The following is a 15,965-nucleotide window of genomic DNA, read 5'->3' as shown; positions in this document are numbered from 1 at the left end:
TCACTGTGAGGCCACAGGGAAGCCCCTCCTGACTGCTTCCCATGCTCTGAGAGGGAAGACACTGGCTCAGTTTCCTTGATGCTTCTGAACCACTGAGTGCCCAGCCAGGACAGCGCTCCCTGTTTGCCAACCCTACTATCACCAGCACAAACTTCCCAAACCCTTCCTAGTCTAGGAGAGTTCTGGAAAATTCCCAAGGCATGCACTGGAATGAGGGTGAAGGATAAGCCAGAGGAGGCCCCTTGGCTGTGTTCCTCCTATGTTGTAGAACTTGGCTGTGCCTGTGATGCAATCCAATGGTTGTGCTCCCTCTTGGATCCCCTCTCCATCCCACTGGGCCCGTCCAAGCCTGTTATTCCCTGACTTTCTAACAAACACCCAAATGAAGGCAGACTGAAAGGCCTTGGGGGCCCCAAGGTCTAGAAATGAGCTACTAATGGATTTCAAAGGCCCAGGTTTGATTGCAAAGCTGCAACCAGCTAGACCCCCATTCTCAGGCCCTGTCACAGCCAATCTGCCCCTTACCTGCTGGTAGGAGGAGGCTGCCCTACACTCAGCCATACAAACTTCACAGCCACCCGCCTGTCTCCTGCAAGGAAGTGAAATGTGTAATGACAACTGCGTTTACAGTGCTGCCCTGGATTGTGGACCCAGATGCTCTGAAATCACTCTTGGCTGTAATGTTTGCAGTGGCACATCTGCTTACACATGAGAAAACATGGTCTTTAGCCAAGAGGGAAGGCAAAAATGTTGGTTCTTTTCTAGCTTGTACCAATATCCGGGCTTCCATATCTATATCTTTTTCTACAAAGTGGGAAAAAAAATGGTGTGGCATCAGGATATGAAACTAGGAGCTGGTGGTGGTAGGAAGGGAGGAAACTCATAAAAATGCAACAAAGTGTGGGCTGCACGTGCTGCTTCCTCGTGGGTGACTTGAGTCATGTTAGCCAGCTTGTCTGAGCTTCAGAAGGGGCTGCTAGGAGGATTAAATACGATAATGTTTGCAAAGTACTTAGCATTACATGCACTGGCTTCCTTCCATTTCTCTGGAAGGAAGGCGAGGACAGAGGGAGTGAAGAAAGAAAATGGTGATCCCTTCCAAGGACAGGCAAACATGCCCAATGGACATCAGAAGTGTAAAATTGTGTTTTTGCAGCTCCAGAGTAACTTCCTTGTGACATTTGGGGTTTTAATGGATTCCAGAAACCTGAAAGTTTCTCCGCAGTCAGAACAGGATGTTTAACTTTAGTCCTTTATGAGAAAAAAAAAAAAATGATGCACTCACTAATCTCTTCATTCACTGGAAATACGTGGGAAACAATGAGAAATGGGCTCAAAAAAGCAAACATGAAATGTGCTATTTTAAAATACTAGCAGCCAACAGAGTGTTGCAAAATGTGGCTGGAATCAATAAGAAAACTTTTGGAGATGAATCATTGAAATCGATGCTTTATCAGGGGTAAAATGCTTGGGAAGCTCCAATTTTGGAGGCCTGAAATGGAGTTCGGACTTCCTTTATTACCTCGAGGGCAGGAAGAGGAGATGCATTTGTTAGAAAGGGGTAGGAGGTGAACCTGATTGCTGAAAAAACACCATCTCCTTGTTTGTTTCTCTTGAATTCCTACCTAATGTGAAATGAGGAAAAGGGAACTATTTTACAGAAAACCTCAATGTGGAGCAACTCAGAAGTCCCAAAGCACCATTGGCATTTGGTGTCTAGAGCGACAGGATCATTCTTCAATTTAAAATGACATGAATTTGAATTCCTGAACTAGATGCTTTATGAAGCCAAGGCCTGTGTTGACTTTGGATATCACTATTCCCAGAGCCTAACCTAGCATCTGACATATGGCTGGTAAACACTTTTCAGTGAAGAAAGAAAGGACAGAAGGAAGACAGCAAAGGAGGAAGGAAGGACAGAAGCAAGAGAGAATGAGGTCATGGTTGGGACTCTGTAGACTCTAAAGCAGGGGTCCCCAATCCCGGGTCATGGACTGGTACATGTCCATGGCCTGCTAGGAACTGGGCCGCATAGCAGGAGGTGAGCGGTGAGCAAGTGAGCGAGCATTACTGCCTGAGCTCCGCCTCCTGTCATATCAGCAGTCTGATTAGATTATCACAGGAGCAGGAACCCTATTGTGAACTGCACATGTGAGGGATCTAGGTTGCATGCTCCTTATGAGAATCTAATGCCTGATGATCTGAGGTGGAACAATTTCGTCACTAAACCATCCCCTCCACTCTCCTCACCCTAGACTGTGGAAAAATTATCTTCCACCAAACTGGTCCCTGGTGCCAAAAAGGTTGGGAACCACTGCTCTAAAGCATTATCCAGATTGGGGGGACATCACTCTACTCAAGTGCAATCTGCCTAGAAACATAAAGGAATTTTGAACTGTGAGACTTCACCTTCCCCAGCTGGGCAAGTGTCCACAGCCATTTTTGTAAAAACTGAGATATTCATTTGTTGGTAAACTGGAGACTCTTCATCCCAACAGTCCCTTCTTGGGTCCTCAACTCTGGACTCTGCCCATGAGCATCACACAGCAGTTAGAGAAAGGTTTGATGCCTCTGGGAAGGTTCTCCTAATTGGTCCCCTTCTTCTTTCCTCCCTCCCTCCTTCCCCCAAGTGAATTATGCTCATCCTCTATCTGTGCTTCCCCCATAAGAATTCCATGTCATGGAATTGTCTCTTAAAGTGTTCATTTCTCCCACCTTGAGGGTAGGAACTGTCTTACACATATTCCATTCACACACATACATGTATACATATATACAAAACCATTCATATTAGGTTGGTTCTCAATAAAATTTTACTAAATAAATGGACAGACATTGCTGATTAGCAGGAAAAAGAAAAGGAAAAGTCTCAAGACTTGTTGAACCTAAGACAAATAAAAATATTTTCTGATTTCCAGCAATAGGTCTGCAATGTGCTGGAAAGTAAACTCATCGTAACCACCAAATCAGTCAGCAACAACAGGTGTGATCACTGATTTAAGCAAACATGCGCCATGGTGGTCCGCAAAAGAAGATGATGCTGTGATGGCATGTGTCCTCTCCAAAGGGCACCCTGTTTTCCATTCTGGATATCTGCAGTCTCCCAGGTTCAGAGATTCAGCATGGGGAGGTAAGGACTGGTTCGCCAAGTCTTGGGGCTGTGGAGTTAACCAGTTCTTGGCCAGGGTTACTTCCTCTTCATCAAGGGAGAGGGCAGAGAGAGGGTGGGAAAAGAAGGCTTGAAGAACCTATTTCTGAGGCTCAACAGCCATCAGATAGTGCTCAAAATCGCATTGCCTTTGAGCACAGGAGAGCTGAATCAGAAACACATGGCACATTTCCTCCCAATCACATGCGGTTTGGGAAATCAAGGCAAATCAAAAGCAAAGAACATTTGGAAGCCACGGAGGCAGCTGGGGCTGGGTCCCAGCAGTTGTGCTACAGAAGGGGTACGAGGGTGGTGGAGGGGGAGATTCTCTGCAGATCTAACCCATCAGACCAACAAGAAAGTGGGAGCCCCTGGGTATCAGTCAGGATCCAATCAGGAAACCACACAGTAATTTGAGCACACCTAGTGTCCCAAGAGCTGGACTGAAGATCCCCATTTCTCACCTTGAATAATGATTGCCTTTGCCTAACTGGCAAGGAAACCTGCAGCTAAAGATTTAAAATTTCACCAATCAATATGTTATCTGGTATTTCTTGTACTCCCATCCCACCTGTAACTGCGAGGGAGAAGCAGGCCTTCATCTCAGAGTGGAAGCAGAGATGGGGGTTAGGGAGGGGAGCCTGGAGATCAGTGGATAGATCACTCCCCATTAGAGATGCAGACCTGAACCCAGCTCTGATGACGATAAACAACACAGCATGATGATGTTCTTGCATTACATAGAGAAAACTGATGGGAATTCTGTGTTGCTGGTAGCTGCAGAACAATTTACACCTATGAAGCACTTCCACAACTAGCTGGGGGCTCACAGCCTCACCTCATCTTCCTCAATTCCCTACACCCCTTCCCCCCAGCCTCAATCAGAATGAATGCCTCTCCCAGGCACCCACCTATGTCTGTCTGTGTCTTTATGGTGGCACTTGTCACCATGCATCAGGATTACTCATGCACACGTCCCCTCCTGTCTTCCAGCACACACGGAAGGAAGGAAACATGCATTGCCCACATTGCCTGCCTCAGGCCTTGTGTTTGTGTTAGTGTCACAAAAATAAATCAGTTGTAGTTCCTGCCCTCAAATGGCTCAGGGTCTAGTGTGGGACACAGACATGGGAGGAGGTACATCACAAGCCAGCATGACCTACGTTAAATGGGAACAAAGTGCAGCAGGAAGCCTGACTGGGATGTGATGCACTCTTAAACTTAGTGTGTCAGGGAGGTTGGGTCAGTTTGAGCTGAATCTTGAAGGACAATGGGATTTTCTAGGCAGATCAGACCAGGAAGGGCATTTAGGCAGGGAGAAGAGCATATGAAGAATGTGGAGGCACTGAATTTTATAAAGCATCAGGACTGCGGGGAGACATTCCTTTGGGTTAGAGCATACAGCATAAAAATAATCATAATCAGGGTAATAATGATAGCTACACCTACATCTTTTCGTGTTTTCTATATGCCAGACTATTCTAAGTGCTTTACATGTGTTAACTCTTCTTAATCTTCACAAACAAGTCTATGAGGTAGATAATATTATTCCCATTTTACAGTTAAGGAAACTGAGGCACAGTCACTCGCCCAAGTAGTAAGGGGCTGAGAGTTATGAGAGTTACAGGGTGGAAGCTAGAGAGGTGGGCAGGAGCAGGAGAATGTGCTTGGGTGAACTGCAAAGGACCCAGGAAACCCCAGCATACCTGCCGTCAGTGTGGCCCCTCCCAGATCTTCCCCTGCCCTCAATCCCTGCAGTAACCAGAACCAGACCCGGATTAGGGTTTGAAATCTGATAGGAGGCAAGTTGGCTCAGAGCCAGCAAGGAAATTCATTCACTTCCAAAAACAAACCAGCCCCCACACCCACCCCGCCACACATACACACTGGATGCCTACTGAACAGAATGACTTGGAGCCCTGAATGAACCGCCCTGAATGGCCGCCCAGGGAGTGGAACCATTTTCATCCTCTGTGGGCTGGTTCCTGCAAGGCTCATACCTGCCGCACAAACACTCAGAGCCAGAGATGGTCGGGACAGGTGGGAAGATGTGTTGGAGGGAGCTGACCCTGCCCACTTCACAGGTAGGGAAAGTGAAGCCCCGAGAAGGCAGTGGTTCCCAGTGAGCTGGTTAGGGGCAGAGCCCGCTTAAGGATCCTGGTGCTCTGACCTCCATTCCAGTGCTCTGTCTTTTCATCGCTCATCCATTTCCTCCCAGCCCCCCAGGAAGTCATTAGCTCTCTACACCAGCAACATGGGGATCTTGGTACAAACAATGGCCAAATGGCCTCTGCAGTGATCAGGGACTTCTCCAAGGAGGGAGAAGGACCAAGGGGGCCAACAGGTGCCTGTGCGTCAGTGCACTGGTGCACAACCAAGGGATATCTGGGATATGAGTCATCTTGCATCTGCCCTGGGGAACAAGAGTCTATTAAGGAGCCACTGAACTCTGGGTTCCTGCAAGGCAGGGCAGTTCCATGTTCAGGATGGACCAGGTGTGTGATGTGTCGGTCTGATGCATCCTGAGAGGAGAGCAGTATGCAGGGTCATGGCAGCTCTAGTCCCATCCTCTCTGGGGACCCTATGTCTGTGGGCTCAGGCCTGTTTTGCATCTACAGTCTAATTCACTCCAGTCCCTCTGGACCTGTGTCTGGCCTCCCAGGATAACATTCCACTCCCTTTCTGGGTCATGGCTCAGGCTTGCAAGTCAGGCTGTTGTGGTTTCAGATGACCTTGAGCAGGCTGCTTGTATTCCTTAGCCTCATAGACCCCACTGGCTGCCACTCTCCCTGCCACCTCTGGGAGACTGAAAAGAATTAATGAATGGAGGAATGGACGGATGGATGAAGAGGTAAATGCCAGGCCCCACAAGGAACAGGGGCAGCAACAGAGCTAGCAGCCTAGGGTCCCAACTCCCAGCCCAGGTATTGCATTTACCTCTCTGGCTTCAACTCCCCATGTGCATGTAGGGAGGCAGCTGAGCAGAAGTGGATGGGCAGTTGGTACAGATGGTGAGAGAATGAAGATGGAGGGAGAGGTAAGGCCAAGGAAGAGTCAGAGAAGGACTGAGATGTCTACTAAGAAGCTGTCCCATGAAAACAATCCTTATACATTATTTACCTTATCTTGGGGAGAATCTGGCTCCCTGGAGGGATAGGGAGTCCCTTGAGAAGACTAAGACTGGGTTGGCGGGGAAGGTCCAGGGAGTGCGGGTAAGGTTGGGAGTTTGACCTGGGCATGGCTGCTGCCTGTAGGGGCCCTCAGGGCTCCTGTGCCTGACAGACAATGATGTCTCCTATCTTCGTCCTTTGGGGCTGCTATAATGAAATACTATAGACTGAGAAATTTATAAACAACAGGAATTTATTTCTCACTGTTCTGGAGGCTGGGAAGTTTAGATCAAAGTGCCGGCAGATTCAGTGCCTGGTGGGGGCCCGCTTCCTGCAATCATAGATGGCGCCTTCTTGCCATGTCCTCACTGGTGGAAGGGGCTAGCTAGCTCTAGGGGGTAGCTTTAATCCTATCATTAATCATTAACAAAATTAATCATTAACAGCATTAATCCTATCATGAGGGCAGAGCCCTCATGACCTAATTACCTCCCAAAGGCCCCACCCTAATACCATCACCTTGGAGGTCAAGATTTCAACATATGAATTTTGGGGGGATAGAAACATCTGGACCATAGCACCTCCCATGCTTAGAGCCCAGAACCTGAGAGAGGGATGAAGCTGGTGTGTGGCCCACCCAAGTACCAGTAAGGGAGCTTTTTCCAATGTGTCCACAATGTTGATGTGAGGTAGTCTTTATTTGCCTCTCTTTACCAAATTTATGGGGTGGATATATCCATTTCTGGCTCACTGTCTAAAGAGCTCCAAACATACACTCTTTACAGGCAAAAGTCAGCAGGGGCAGCAGACAGCATGTGGCTGGGGCGAGGGAGTGTGCTACACAGAGCAAGCTCACAGGGCCAGGACAATGAGGGAAGCAGGGTGTTGGCTGCATCATCTTCCAGATGTGTCTACACCACCAGATTTTCCTGTCTAGACCATGCGACTGATTTTCCACTCCCAGTGGAGAAGGTCTGAACACGTGTCAAGCCATGCACAGTCTTGGTGGCCCTGTGAAGCCTGAGAGAGGACCACACCAAGAATCTATTGTGCGCCAGGCCCTGGGGACTAGAACATTGTCCAGCACATTATTTTACTATGTCAGAATCTGCATGAATTAATACAAAGGACTAAATACCAAGAGTGGGTTTGGGAGTCATTTCTGACACTATATAAAGTAGGTGTTTGCTTTTTTTCTCTCCTTTTAAGACAAAACACTGGCTTTCTGTGTAAGAACATGGGTTATGAGAGGACACAGATGCTAGGGGAAAAAATGTGTGACTGGAGAACTTGCTGTCACTTGTCTCAAAGCTAACCATGGCCAGACTGTGACCTTGTCTTAGAGAAAGAAGACTACCTGTCTAGCAGAGGTCAGGATAGAGTGAGTAGCTTGTAAAAATGGAAACTTGGAAAGAGAGCCCCGTCTCTAGTGCAAGGGGTAAGTGGGTGAATTCCCAGTGGGCAAAGTGGCCTAATGAGTGAGCAACTTGGGAACTTAGAGATAAAATAGTTCAATTCTGTTCCCTAACTCCCAGATTATTTTATTTTTAAATTGACTAATTAATTAATTTTTTTTTTTTTTTTTTTTTTTTTTAAGAGACAAGGTCTCCCTGTTGCTCAGGCTGTAGTGCAGTAGCAGGATTATAGCTCACTGAAGCTTTGAACTCTTGGGCTCAAGGGATCCTCCCACCTCAGCCTCCTGAGTAGTTGGGACGACTGACATGCACCACCAGGCCTGGCTAATAGATAGATAGACAGATAGATAGATAGATAGATAGATAGATAGATAGATAGATATTTAAGAGACAGATTGGTCTCCAATTCCTGGTCTCAGGTGGTCTCCCCGCCACAGCCTCCCAAGTGCTGGGATTACAGGAGTGAGCCACTGTGCCCAGCCTGCACTCTCATTTTAGACAGGAGAAAACTGAGGCCTTGAAATGAGAAGTGGTTATTCTTGTCTCCTCACTCACTGTTTCTGAACCCAGGAGCTCCTCAACTCAGTCTGTCCTCACACACTTGCTCATAGTGACTTCAAGATCCTGGTGGGGTTTTGGTGAAGGATGTAACGCTTTCACCCAGGACTCTGCATGGGAGACAAGATCAGTGCTGTAAGGCTCATGGGCTCAGACCGAGAAGTTTGGAATATGTCTCTAGGGCAGGCTGAGCCTCAGGTGTTAAAAGGAGATCGGCCCCTCCCAGATAGGAAACAGTCTGTTCCAAGTTGTTAAAAGCATGTTAGCACTCCATGGAGACTTCTTCCTGAGTACAGTGGAAGACTGAAAATTTCCTACTACAATAGGAGCTGAGAGTGTTCTTTAGTATTCACACACACACACACACGTGTGTGTGTGCACGCGGCAGCACTAGATATGCTGCCCTTAAAGCTGAAAAGTTCTAGATTTCAATAAGCTTTCTCTTAAGCTAAGAAGGACAAAGTGGGCTGGGCGTGGTGGCTCATGCCTGTAATTCCAACACTTTGGGAGGCGGAGGCAGGAGCATTGCTTTATCCCAGGAGTTCAAGACCAGCCTGGGCAATATGGCAAAACCCTGTCTCTACAAAACATATAAAAATCAGCTGGGTGTGGTGGTGCATGTCTGTGGTCCCAGCTACTCAGAAGGCTGAGGTGGGGGCATCACTTAAGCCCAGGAGATGGAGGTTGCAGTGAACCATGATCGTGCCACTGCACAACAGAGTGAAACCCTGTCTCAAAAAAAAAAAAAAAAAAAAAAAAGCAGGAAAGGAAGAAAGGAAGAAAGAAAGAGCAGAAAAGAAAAGAAAAGGACAAAGTGACTCTTTCTATCTGCAGGTAGGTCATTATACTTCCTCAATATCCCAAGTCCCCTGAGAGTTCTGATCCTGGCCCCCAGGTGAGTTCTCAACCCAGCCACAGATCAGTGCTGGCTCTGGCCACAGCCCTGGCCTCTCTGCACACTCACATCTATTTATATTTGTGTTTCCCACTGAACCTTCCACCGTGCTTTGTGCTGCATCAGCACGTGATGTATATTTACAAAATGAACATGTGAAAGAAGAGTGTCACAAACAAAACCAAGACAGACAGATATATTTTCCACAACCAAAGGAAATGGTGCTCCCTCCAGCCCACTGGAGGTCCCAGCCTCCCAGAAGGTCCACTCCACTACTCTACAGTAACAGGAATGAAAAGAAGTGTCTGGAGTCACACAAGCCTGACTTGTCACTGAGCTTGAACAAGCGCATCACCCTCTCTAAGCCTCAGTTCAGTCAACTCAAGTGGGGAGCATAACCCTGAGATCACAGGGCTGCTGAGAAAAATCAAATCAAATAACTCATGGGAAAAAGCCACATAAACCCGAACATAGAACAGTGTGATGTCGTCATTGCCCTGACTTGAGAGAACAAAGCACAGATCCAGTGAAGGGACTTCCCATGGCAACCTGGGAACCATAACTGTCTCTGACACCTGGCCCAGGGCACAGACTCTAGGTTAGCCAGCCAACCCCATCTCTGCAACATTAATCATTAAGTCAAAAGGTCAAGAGGCCTCTAGCTGGGAGACAGACTAAATACCTAAAAGTGGGGCCTGTGTGTGGTGGTGGGGAGGGGCTAGGAAATCCCCGGACCTTCAGGATTCAGAGCTCTCTGGAGAAGTAGTACAGGTTCATGGAGAAGGAAGCCATAGCCCTGTTCCTCAGAAGCCTACCTGTAACATGCCAGAAATTTCCCCTGGCCCAGCCGGGGGCCCACAGCCTCCAGCAGTGCTGGGAGGGGTTCCAGGAGGGAGGGAGTGCTGCCCCACTCAGAGAGCGCTGACAGCAGCAGGCAGCACTCGTTCATGTCTTTGCTTACTCTTTATATATGCACATACTAAGCACCTACTGTTTGCCAGGCACTGGGCTACATGCTAGGTCATTCATGCATTCATTCATCCACTCATTATTCCTTCAATAACAACTGTCTGTCGAGCTCTTCCGGTGTGCCAGGCACTGCGCTAGGCACTGCAGATCTATAATAGTAGCTAGTAAGTCATGCATGGCCCCTTTCACATTAAGCTTACAGTCAGGTAAGGAACAGAGACAAAGAAATATACGTTGCAATTGTGATAAGTATCATGAAGGGATCAAATTGGGGTTAGGGAATAATGATGCGGACAGGAAAGAGGCACTCAGAAAGGGACATCTGAAAAGGACTCTTTGAGTTTGTGAAATACAAGCAGGGGCCCAAAGGACTAGAAGTCAGTTCTGTGTATATTTTGGCAATGGGGCTGGGGGGTGGGCAGGCGAATGTTTCAAGCAGAGCAAACAGCCCATTAAGGCTGTTGGGAAGACAGCTTGGTGTGTTAAAGGAGCTCACAGGAGGCCAGCTCCAGCGCAGCTGGAACAGAGGGAAGGGAGAGAGTGGCCAAGCAGGGGATGGTGATCTACTCTAAGTGTATATCCAGCTTCAAATGGCAAAGCCTTGGGTCCTTTGAAAAAGACAAATACATTTGTGTCCTCCCTTACTTTCCTCCCTCCCTCTTCTGTCCCTTGAATAAATGATGGTACCCCATATTGGCAGGTGCTGTTAACACAGGGATTAGTGGAAACCATCTGAAAGCATCTTGCCATCTCTATCAAAAACCTTAAAAATGTTCAAACTTTCTGAATAGCAGTTCCACATCTCAGAACTCACTTGAAGAAAAACACACTTTGGAGGCATGCAAAAATTACCTGAAGGGATGTGTGTAGTAGCAGCATTTATACAATTATAAATAATCTAAAAGTCAATCATAGAGAAGTGATTTTAAAAAGATGCAGTCTTCCATAAATAAAATATTATGCAGCTACTGGTGGATTGCCTGAGGTTAGGAGTTCAAGACCAGCCTGGCTAACATGTTGAAACCCTGTCTCTAATACAAATAAAAAATTAGTCAGGTGTGGTGGTGCACGCCTATAGTCCCAGCTACTCGGGAGGCTGAGGCAGGAGGATCACTTGAACCCAGGAGGCAGAGGAGTTGCAGTGAGCCTGAGATCATGCCACTGCATTCCAGCCTGGGTGACAGAGCAAGACTCCATCTCAAAAAAAAAAAAAAAAAAAGAACATGTTTGTGGTTGGGCATGGTGGCTCACTCCTGTAATCCCAGCACTTTGGGAGGCCGAGGCAGGTGGATTACCTGAGGTCAGGAGTTTGAGACCAGTCTGGCCAACATGGCGAAATCCCATCTCTATTAAAAATACAAAAATTAGCCGGGTGTGGTGGTGAGCACCTGTAATCCCAGCTACTTGGGCAGTTGAGGCAGGAGAATTGCTTGAACCCGAACGGTGGAGGTTGCAGTGAGCCAAGATCGCACCACTGCACTCCAGTCTGGACGACAGAGAGAGACTCTCCCCTGCCCCCAACAAAAAAATAACATGTTTGTAAAAATGTTTTCAGTGAGTAGGTTATAATGAGACAACATGATGTGCCTAGACAGAAGGGATTACACTGTGGCGATTCACACAATGCGGCATCACACAACCACAAACTAGAGGGGCCACCAACACAGGCAACATCAGGGAAGATTTTTAGTGACACGATAGTGAGTAAAAAAGCAGGTCTCAGACATCTACGCATGACATCATTCTCTCCTTAATGACATCAAAAAAGCAGGCACAATCAAGCAATAGCATTTATATGACACTGCTACATTTTTAAAAATTAAAGGAATGAGAAATACAAAATCTAGAATTGAGTTATCTCTTGGGAGGCAGGGGCCAGGAGAGCAGGTGAGCACACAGGTAAATGTGAGTTACTGATAAGATTTTAGTTCTTGGGTTAAGTGGTAAGTTCAGAGTTTTTATTACGGTATTCACAAATAAATAAGCAAACAAGGAAAAAGAAATAAGGTTATGGGCCAGGCACAATGGCTCCTGCCTGTAATGCCACCACTTTGGGAAGCTGAGGTAGGAGAATTGCTTGAGTTCAAGAGTTTGAGACCAGCTTGGGCAACATAGTGAGACCACATCTCTACAAAAGATATATGTATTTTTTTAATTAGCTAGGTATGGTGGCATGCACCTATAGTCCCAGCTACTGAAGATGCTGAGGTGGGAGAATCACCTGAGCCTAGGAGGTTGAGGCTGCAGTGAGCTGTGCTTATGCCATCACACTCTAGCCTGGGTGATAAAGTAAGACCTTGTCTCGAAAAAAAAAAAAGTTTATGCATAGACCAGTGATGATAGTACGACATGTAGGAAGCATTATGATAAAAAACATTCACCAGTATATGGCCTAGTCTCAATTTTATTTAAAAAACTCACATACATATAAATATATAATCATGTGCCACATACTGATGTTTTTGGTCAATACAGTCCGCATATGCAACAGTGATTCTGGAAGATAATATTTTTACTATGTAAAATTTTTATTTTATTTTATTTTACTTTTTTATGTTTAGATATGTTGAGATACACAAATATTTACCACTGTGTTACAATTGCCTACAATATTCAGTATAGCAACATGCTGTACAGGTTTGTAGTCTAGGAGCAATAGGCTATATCAGACAGCCTAGGTGTGTGTAGAAGGCTACACCACACCTTCTAGGTTTGTGCAAGTACACTCTATAACGTTTGCACAACTATGAAATCATCTAACAACACATTTCTCAGAGCGTATGCCTGTCATTAAGTGATGCATGACTCTATACCTGTGGAAAATAGGTAAGAAAGCAATACATTGACATGGTAACAATTATTTCAGAATTATTTTTATATTATTTGTACTTTTCTATTTCTACAATAAATTTATATTTAACAACTAGAACAAAAAGTTGTTTAAAAGAGACAGCTCATTTAAATGTTATCTATAACTTGTTCTTAGGGAGGCCAAAAAGGGCCAGAAGTGAGAGTGGGGAGACCCCAGAGCCCAGAGGGGTGATGTAGTGTGGGGCTGTTACTGGTGTGGCTGAGATGCAGACAGGGAGCTGTGGGGAGGCCACCCCTGCCAGGCTGACCCCTTTCGTGCTTTCTCCCTCCCATTTTAGTCATCTGTGTTGATTCTTTGTCTGGAGTAACAACTGTTTCACTCCTTTTCCACCCTTAGCTTCTAGGAGACAGGAGGCTCCTTAAAGATGTAAATACAGGCGAGGAACAGTGGCTCATGCCTGTAATCCCGGCATTTTGGAAGGCTGAGGTGGGCGGATCACTGGAGGTGAGGAGTTTGACACCAACCTGGCCAATGTGGTGAAACCCATCTCTACTAAAAATAAAAAAATTATTGTATACTTGGGGGTGGTGGTGGGCACCTGTAATTCCAGATACTCAGGAGGCTGAGGCAGAAGAATTTCTTGAGCCCAGGCGGTGGAGGTTGCAGTGAGCTGAGATTGTGCCATTGCACTCCAGCCTGGGTGACAGAGTGAGACTCGGTCTCCCCCCCCAAAAAAAAAAGAAAGAAAAAGATATAAAAACAGAAATGAATTGATCATCAACCAATCAATCATTCAGTCAATTCCTTTTGGGCGAAGGTTTTTATTTTTATTTTTTGAATCAGGAAGCAATAATTACACAGAGACTGTGAGACAATCAGTTTTGTTTTAAGTCGTTAAGTGTATGGTCATATTGTGACACAGCATGGAACACGGATACTAGGTCAAAATAGGGGCTATGAGAGAACAGAGTGGGGAGTGGCTAGGTTTTAGACATCAAGGAGAACTGTCCGGGGAGGTGTCATGGGGAAGCAATGTGGAGGCACAGCGTGTACACAGGTTCTCCTCTGTCCCTCCGTGTTCTAGGTCTTACCTGGGGAGATGCTCCATGGGAGGCCTGCCTCCTCTGGCACTGTCTGAGTCCTGGGACTGGGTCTACCCAATTCTGGGATCCAGTTAGCAGGCTTCTCTGCCTCTCGCAATAAGATATGAGGGCCAACCTGAACTTTCTTAGTAATAAAGGTTATGCTTGGGCCCCCACTTGCTTTTTTTCCTCAATTGCTGAGAACTAGAGGGTACTGTTCATTGGGGGTCCCCTCGCAGCAGTGAGAATAGCAATCCAGCGGGGAGGAGTGAGGTTTGGAGAGAGACGAGAGCACCGCATGGAGGTCCATAAATTCAGGCTCGAGCTTAGATCTTGTCCTGTAGGCCATGGAGAGCCACAAAAAAGTCTGTGTGTTTCAGTGGCTACAGACTACACCACAGGGCATGGGCCTCCACAGCCAAGAATCTGGTTTTCGGTTTTCCTTAACCCTGCATGGTCTGGTCCCATGCCCATGATCAACTTGGGTTGCAGTGGTGGTGGTGGTGGTGGGCCCAGGAGTGTGTGTGCAAGCACAGGCCTACGTGAGGTAGGTCCATGCAGGCTTGCTGTGAGCTCATGTGAATGGATCTGTTGTCTCTCTGTGTCCCCCTGTGTCACTTGGTGCAGATGTGTGTTTGTGTGTCAGAATATATTTGAGTGTCCCATGTTTATGTGTAAGCCCATAACTTGGACGGTGTTAAGACAGAATAATACCAGTTAATATTTGTGGAGTGCTTAGTATACAACAGGAACTCTGCTAAGAACTTGACATCCATTTTCCCATTTTTATCCTCATAATGACACCGTGAGATTGGAACTATTGTTACCGCACTTTACAGTTGAGGAAACTGAGGCACAAAGAGGCTAAGAAACAAACCCAAAGGCACAGTTCTAGCAAAAGGCAGATTCAGGAGCAGACTGAAGGTTTCTGGTTCTGAAGCCATGTCTACATGTATCCTCGTAAGTCTGTGGGTATGTGACCACGTGCTTGGGTGACCGTGTTCTCATGGGCTCTGAAAGTACGTGTGGCAGGCTTATCTGAACCTATGTGGTCAGACTATCTGTTTCACTATGTGCTCATAGGCACCACGTGTCTGCATGGCTTGTGGCATCTGTCTTTGTGTCTGCATGTCCTGATATAACTGTGCATCCTGGTGGCCCATGCTTATTTGCATGAATCAACGTGTCTCTGTGTTTCTGTGTGTCTCTGGCTGCCTGTATGTGGCCGTTCATCTGCACACCCCCATGAGGAGCTGGGCAGGGCTCAGAGCCACATCTGGCTCTGACGCACTGCCTGTGGGGAGAGGGTGACTGCAACAGTAATCCCCGCCCTGTGAGCGTGTGTGCCTTCTGCCCTCAGAAGCCTGGAGAAATCCAACAGACGCCCCGCTCTGCAGCAAGCAGGCAGGCAGGCTGCACTGCTGGGGGCCTGGCTGGGTTTATTTTCAGCAACCGAGGAGGCCCTGTGGCATTTAATTAATTCCACTCCTTATGTAAACACCAGCAAACACAGGGCTCCAATGGCAGAAGCACATCCTGCCTCATGCTCCCCATGCTGCCGTGGCATGGGACTTCACTGTGGGGACTGCACGTGTGTGCCTGACCACCCGCCACAGTGATCTCGTCCGTTCTGCCACTGCATCTCCCCCAGGATCTGCCCCCTGAGTCTGATTCCTCGTCCCTCTCCTCCACCCTGTGACATCTCCCCTGGCTCAGGCCTTGACAGCTCTAGCCCAGACCTTTGCAAAAGTCTTAGGGTCAGGGGTGAGGCGGTCTCTGTTCTCAGCTCCATCTGGTGGTCCCAGGGTGAAGGAGAAACTTATAAAATGCAGGTCCATCAGATGTTTGGTTCAGATAGTCTGCTGACTTTGTCATGCACATAGGGGTGTTTGTGTATGCAACAGTCACCTTGTATCTAACACAGACAGCACCTATGTGAGCAGAAGCAGAATGCCCACCATAGCCACCAAGGCCCT

The 15,965-nt window shown here is 47.1% G+C and overlaps 1 protein-coding gene across 3 annotated transcripts in view; it reads right to left on the bottom strand.

Moving 5' to 3' along the window:
• Positions 1 to 15,965, bottom strand: part of TRABD2B (TraB domain containing 2B) — a 236,931-nt gene that overhangs the window by 105,765 nt on the left and 115,201 nt on the right. The window lies entirely within an intron of this gene.

This window comes from Pongo pygmaeus, chromosome 1, assembly GCF_028885625.2.
Source record: "Pongo pygmaeus isolate AG05252 chromosome 1, NHGRI_mPonPyg2-v2.0_pri, whole genome shotgun sequence".
Lineage (NCBI taxonomy): Eukaryota > Metazoa > Chordata > Mammalia > Primates > Hominidae > Pongo > Pongo pygmaeus.
This window is presented reverse-complemented; position numbering and strand designations above follow the sequence as displayed.